This window comes from Capra hircus, chromosome 6, assembly GCF_001704415.2.
Source record: "Capra hircus breed San Clemente chromosome 6, ASM170441v1, whole genome shotgun sequence".
Lineage (NCBI taxonomy): Eukaryota > Metazoa > Chordata > Mammalia > Artiodactyla > Bovidae > Capra > Capra hircus.
In genome coordinates, this window is record NC_030813.1 from 60,659,509 (window position 1) to 60,665,508 (window position 6,000).

Consider the following 6,000-nt stretch of genomic DNA (forward strand, 5'->3'; position numbering starts at 1 on the left):
CCATCAGCTCACCCACAAGCTCCAGTGTGTCCTGGCCTCCACTAGTCAACTTGATCCTGAGGGCAGAGCTTCCTACATCTCAGGCCCAGATTCCCAGACTTATCAATTTCATGGACCATTAAACTGCCAAATAAAAATATTCCTATCAGTTCAGAATGGCATACTCTCAGAGAAAAGGACAGATCTTCTCAGTTGAACACACTTGGAAAATATTTGCTATATGGTCATCATTATCACTCGGATAAGGAGAGTGGAAACCTCACCGACAGACAACAGCCCTAGCGCTGTGATGTGCATATAGCAGACACTCCACTAACTAAGCTCTTACTCACAGGGCAGCTGTTTGGGAAATACTGCATTCCATACCACCAGTCATGCCAAGACTTCCTTCTTCAACAACAGCGTTTCCTTCCCTCTCTGGAGCTCTGTAAGTTCTCCCCAACCTCATCCTCCTAAGTGCATACTTCTTCCAGCTCAGTTCCAAAAGTGCATTCTTTTTACTCAACTTGAAAAGGAAAAATCAAAACAAAACCACTCTGCCTCCTACTTCAAGCATTCCTGAAGCATACTTTCCAAGAGAGCTACACTTCAAACTTTAGTTATAACCTAGCAGATAAAATTTTGTAAGACTTCCACAAGTGGCAAAGGACAAAATGGTTCACTTTATTTATAACAACTACCAAATCATTAACAAACAATAAAGAAAAACCTTAATTCATATTCCATACCATTCATTTTTTCCATGTTCTCTTTCCGTGGCTATCCATATGAATCTACACATTTTACATACCAATAAATAATATGCTGTGACCTTTTCCTGATTACAAAAATAATGCCTGTCCTAGTATTTGTTCAATACTTAAGAGGACCAGGTAAGATTCAAATATTATGAAAAAGAGATTATGCAGAGAGGGAATGTCTCCTGTAACTCTACACCCTATGCCCCCTCATACCTTGAAACAGACCAAGGCTTCTTACTTCTTGCCAAGTTGTGATGGCTTAACTTTCTACCCCTATGCTCTGCCTCTCTTCCAGCTCTCATCTGGTGTTTGCAGTTACTGCCCTACTCCTACCACTGGCCCAGCAGCCCTGGAGCCTAGTTATGATCAGAAGCACTAGACTTACCGTCTACTTATTATCACTTATTTAAATCCTGGTAACAACTCTGGCTTCTCTTCACCTGCATCACTTAAAGGTTAATGAGACTGAGTTTTGAGAGCATATTAAAAGCGAAGTACATTACAAACATCAAATTAGACAGGTTTCCTTTGACCCATCACAGATTATCACACACACAAAAAAGTTCATGTAGGTACATTTGGACAGCCATCATACCTGGTACTACAGCATGGGCATCTGCTCAATACAGTGACGGTGCTAACATGAAATGATAATGATCAGTTGATTCCAGAGACCAAGGGCTTCAACTCTGATCAAAGGCTAAAGAGACAAGGCAGGGACATGGGAAAAGTTTGCCCAAAGTTCACATAGGTGCCCGGGCAACCGAGGCACAGGATATCCTCCTCTAAAGCCCCTGAAGAGGCTTATTCCTTAGACCACCTGCACTCCCTGGAGCAGAATCTCTTCAGAAGATGCTGTAAAACAATTTTAAATACCTAAAGTGCTCTACCCAAATCTAATTATTACCTTATCTCCTACCTCAACTGCAGCTCCACAAAGAGTTAATTTTATGACAACCGTCATTTGACATACAAAAACTAGAAGGGATGTAGGAAATGTGCAACAAATGAAGGGCATGCCACATAGCAGGCTTCCCTGGTGGCTCAGTGACAAAGAATCCTCCCGCCAATGCAGGAGACCTGGGTTCAATCCCTGGGTTTGGAATATCCCAAAGGAGAAGGGAATGGCTACCCACCACAGTATTCTTGCCTGGAGAATTTCATTGACAGAGGAGCCCAGCAGGCTACCATCCATGGGTCTCAAAAAGTTGGACACAACTTAGCAATTGAACAACAGTTCCATAAAGCAGGATGGCCCAGACTTAGTGAAACAAAATCAGCTTCATCTAAGGCTTCACCTGTAGTCGTCCTTTTCAAATGGTTGCATCACAGGCCCCTGGACTGGGACCTGAAGGCTCAAAAGACACCATGAGGGTGCCTTCTACTGCAACACCCTCATTTTACAGATGGGAAAACGGAGTTTCCCAAGGTCACACAGTAAATTTAAGTAGCAGACAACCCTGGCCCAGAAGGCAAGTCTTGGGATTCCCTGGCTGGTGGTCTTTTTGTGAAATCTCACTAGACATTTATTATGGAGCATCTGTCACTCTGACTCTGACAAACTACTTCACACCATCGACACGTAACAACATGCAGAATATGCACTGTGCTTAGTCACTCAGTTGTGTCTCTTTGTGACCCCACAGACAGTAGACCGCCAGACTCCTCTGTCCATGGGGACTCTCCAGGCAAGAATGCTGGAGTGGGTTGCCATGCCCTCCTCCAGGGGATCTTCCCAACCCAGGGATCGAACCCAGGTCTCCTGCATTGTGGGCAGATTCTTTACCACCTGAGCTACCAGGGAAGACCAAGAATACTGGAGTGGGTTGCCTATCCCTTCTACAGGGGAACTTCCCCACCCAGGAATCGAACTGGGGTCTTCTGTATTGCAGGAGGATTCTTTACTAGCTAAGCTACCCGGGAAGCCCCAGAATATGCTCTAATAACATATAAAATTAAAATGGGTAATCTGGGCTTATCTTCCTTACATTCATTTGTTAGTAGTACAACTCTGTCAAAAATAAATGAACATAAAAAAAGTTTTTAAATCTGAATAGAAGCTTTTTAAAAACATTCAAGTCATTCTGAAGACATGCTGTTCCAGTCAAATCTAATTCCAAATAACAAATCAAATATGTTTTACAAGAGAATGCTTATTGAATAATGAAAGCAGTTAAACATAGTCTTATATAAAATAAAACTCGGAAGTTCTACTGCTTTATAAGCAATGAACTGTCCACCTCCTCAGAGGGATTTTCTTGGGAAGCTGACATTTATGTCAGAGATAACAACATATAAGATGTGTAAGAGTCTGAATATCAGACTTGACACATAGTAATGAACAAACGCTACTTTTCTTAACTTGGGAGAGGAAATAAGCATCGCCCTCATAAGCTGTAATATCTTCTTACAATACTTTTCTAAAAGTCTGTGCTGTGCCCATGAAAAGTGTAAGGGGCTATACTACATCAGGGTGCTGAACATTTTAAAAGAAGTTATAGAGACAACATCCCATTTCTTTTAAGAGACAAATTTAGATATCCTAAAATCAGGATAATTAACATAATACTGTTCCAATACAATGGCAAGCCTTCCAGTATTCCTGCTGTAACAAAAAAGAAAAAAAAATGATTTTTGTTCTCTGATGGCAGGGAAAAAAAAAACCAGTTATCAAACTTTGAAACATGACATAAAAAGAGTAACAGTTTTAAAACATTTTATCTTTGTACATGTGGATTCTTCCACTATTTAGCAGACTTTTCTTATATGATTTGGTAGTCAGGATTCTTATTACTCCAGTTAACTGTAAGAAGTCAAGTCTTTTAAACTTCAGCTCGTGCGTTTTTCCACTAGTACTTTATAAAAGTTTCAGAAAATGGGACTGTCCTGGCTCCATGCAGGTGAATTACTTAGTTAACAGTATTAACATCCTTTAGAAGAGACAATGAAAGAAACATTTCTTTCCTTTCCAGTTCCCTGGAAAAGGATCTTAACTTTAGAATTCCTTCTCAAACGCTCTGAGCAAATATCTAGACCAACCCCAGCCTATGGAGTCCCTGAGTGATTTCTCGAGGTCATATAATTAGCCAATGACCAAAGGACAGCTATTGAGATCTGCATCTGTTATCCCCAGGTGCTCTGACAGCCAGCCCACTGCACTCTACTGCCACCTGTGTTCTCTCAGCATTCCAGACGCCACCCCCCCAGGTTCCTCATCCTCTTAACAAATATCACCCTTTCAAAACTGCCATTTCTAGGACTCTGCAAGTTACCATAAACAACTGCTCAGCAAATATTGCTTCCAAGTTACAAACTGAAAACACCACGATGTGGCTTCATAAAGAAAACCCCCTTCCTGAACGCCCAGCTACCCGAATACAGACACTCTTAATTATCATGGCCATTTGAGGACAAGATGTGAAAAATAAATTCATGACAAGAAAAATAAACCAAACGCTTAAGAGACCCCAATCCAGAACAACAGATCGGGATGCCACTGCTTGCTTTTTAAATCAGTGAAATAATAAAACAAAGAACAAACCAATGCCAACCTCACAAAGTTTCCCCATTTCTTGGAATTCAGACACGACTGCTGGCATCATTTTAAGAGAATCCTTTAAGTATTGTACCTAAGTCATCAGGCACAATGTAAAGCCAGTGATTGAGGGACTTCTAATCAAAACGGAGCCCAGTCTTGTCTGAGCTTCTGACACTGACCTTATTCTCCTCTCAGTGTTTGGCCCTCCCCAACCACTCAATCCACCCAAAACAGTCTGGGACAGTGATGGCTCTAAACTGCCCTGAACTTGACTACAAAACGGCCACAACTCTGTCTGATTTCTTCAATGTTTTTTTTTCTTTTTTCTTTTTTTCATTCAGGCCCTGCGGTCCTTCGACCCTTAGCCCCTGACCCCTCAGTTCTAGACCTCTTCGCCGATGTCAAGATCACCTCTGATTGTTTCTATGGCACTCCGCATCCCTCCTCCGTCCAGCAATGTTTTCAACACACAAATGTCATTTCTAGCGTTCAACCCTCCATTCTGTCCGGCAGGCAGCAAAGTGGACTTCAGGATCAGCTTCCCTGATTCGGTCCCCTTCGCACAGCCATTTTCTAGTTAAAATGCTCCCTGCCTCCGAGAGGGAAATGAACTTTTCCCCCTTTGATCTCCCAGCGGCTAGGCTCTGAACCCCCTAGAATCCAGCCCGGTCTTCAAGTCCCGGCAGGAGTGCGCTGCCGCCGGTGGAGGGAGAGCCCAGCCGCACAGCGGAGGCCGGTGCCAAGGCAAGGGGGTGTGCGCTCTTCCCCGCCGGCGCCCACCCTCGCTTTTTCCCCTCCGCAGCACCCCCGCCCCCGGCGCAGCCCCTCCCACCCTGTCTCCCCTGCCTCAGGCCCTGCCAAGCCCCGGCTGCCGAGGGAAAGAGGGCGCCGCGAAGCCAAAAGGATAGAGTAAAGGAGTGATCCCGCAATCGCCGTGCCACCCGGCCCTGCGGCGCGAGAGCGGGGCACACGAGACTCCGCAGCGAACGCCCGCTGCAGATGCTGTGGCAGCTGCTGCAGCTGTGGCTGCGGCTGGGCGAGTGGCAGTGGCCGCGCTGCCCTCGGGGCCGCGAGGAGAGGAGCAGCCGCCCGGGCTACGCGCCGCCACTCGCCCCACGCCGCTGCTGCTGATCGGGTCTCTCCCCAGCACTCCCGGACCGCCCCGGGATCCAGAGCAAAAGCAAGGAAGAAAGCTGGGCTCACCGGCAGTGCGCGGCGCTCGCCTAGGCTCCGGCACCCGGCAGCTCTGCTCCAGTCTCGCCGTGCCGGGAGCGTCAGAATCAGCTGCGGGAGCAGCGCACGAGCTTCCTACTTGAGACCGGGACGGGCTCCGGCGACTGAGCATGCCCAGTGCCGCTCCGCCAGTCCCGCGCAGGGAGCGGCGCCGGCGAGATTCCACTTCTCCAGGATTTGGCGGCGGCTGCGCGGAGAGGCTGGAGGGGCCTGACCGGGCGGGGGCCGATCCCGAGAAAGGCGGGGCCGGGGCGGGGGCCGAGGAGGAGGGGGCGGGCCGCGCTCCTAGTGCGACCCCTGCAGGCAGAGGCTTCGGGGCCTCTCGAACTCACAGTCCCCTAATCATCCGAGAAGATGGCAGGGAGGCAAGGCGGGCCAGAACGTTGAGACCCAACGCGAGGCAGCCCGGCATCCCCTCCTTGTGGCTCGGTGTCTGTCTGCACCAAAAGGCAGTTGGGTAACCTTATCCCTGGCTAGTCTTTTCTCCCA

The 6,000-nt window shown here is 47.1% G+C and overlaps 1 protein-coding gene across 9 annotated transcripts in view; it reads right to left on the bottom strand.

Moving 5' to 3' along the window:
* The window catches only part of APBB2 (amyloid beta precursor protein binding family B member 2), a 379,350-nt gene extending 373,660 nt beyond the window's left edge, over positions 1 to 5,690 (bottom strand). For 8 of the 9 annotated variants that reach the window (XM_018049390.1, XM_018049388.1, XM_018049391.1 and 5 more), the window contains exon 1: positions 5,482 to 5,689. The gene's annotated coding sequence lies outside the window, so the exon portion shown is untranslated. Of the gene's footprint in view, positions 1 to 5,481 lie in introns of all 9 variants that reach the window. The other variant, XM_018049396.1, reaches the window with a different exon arrangement.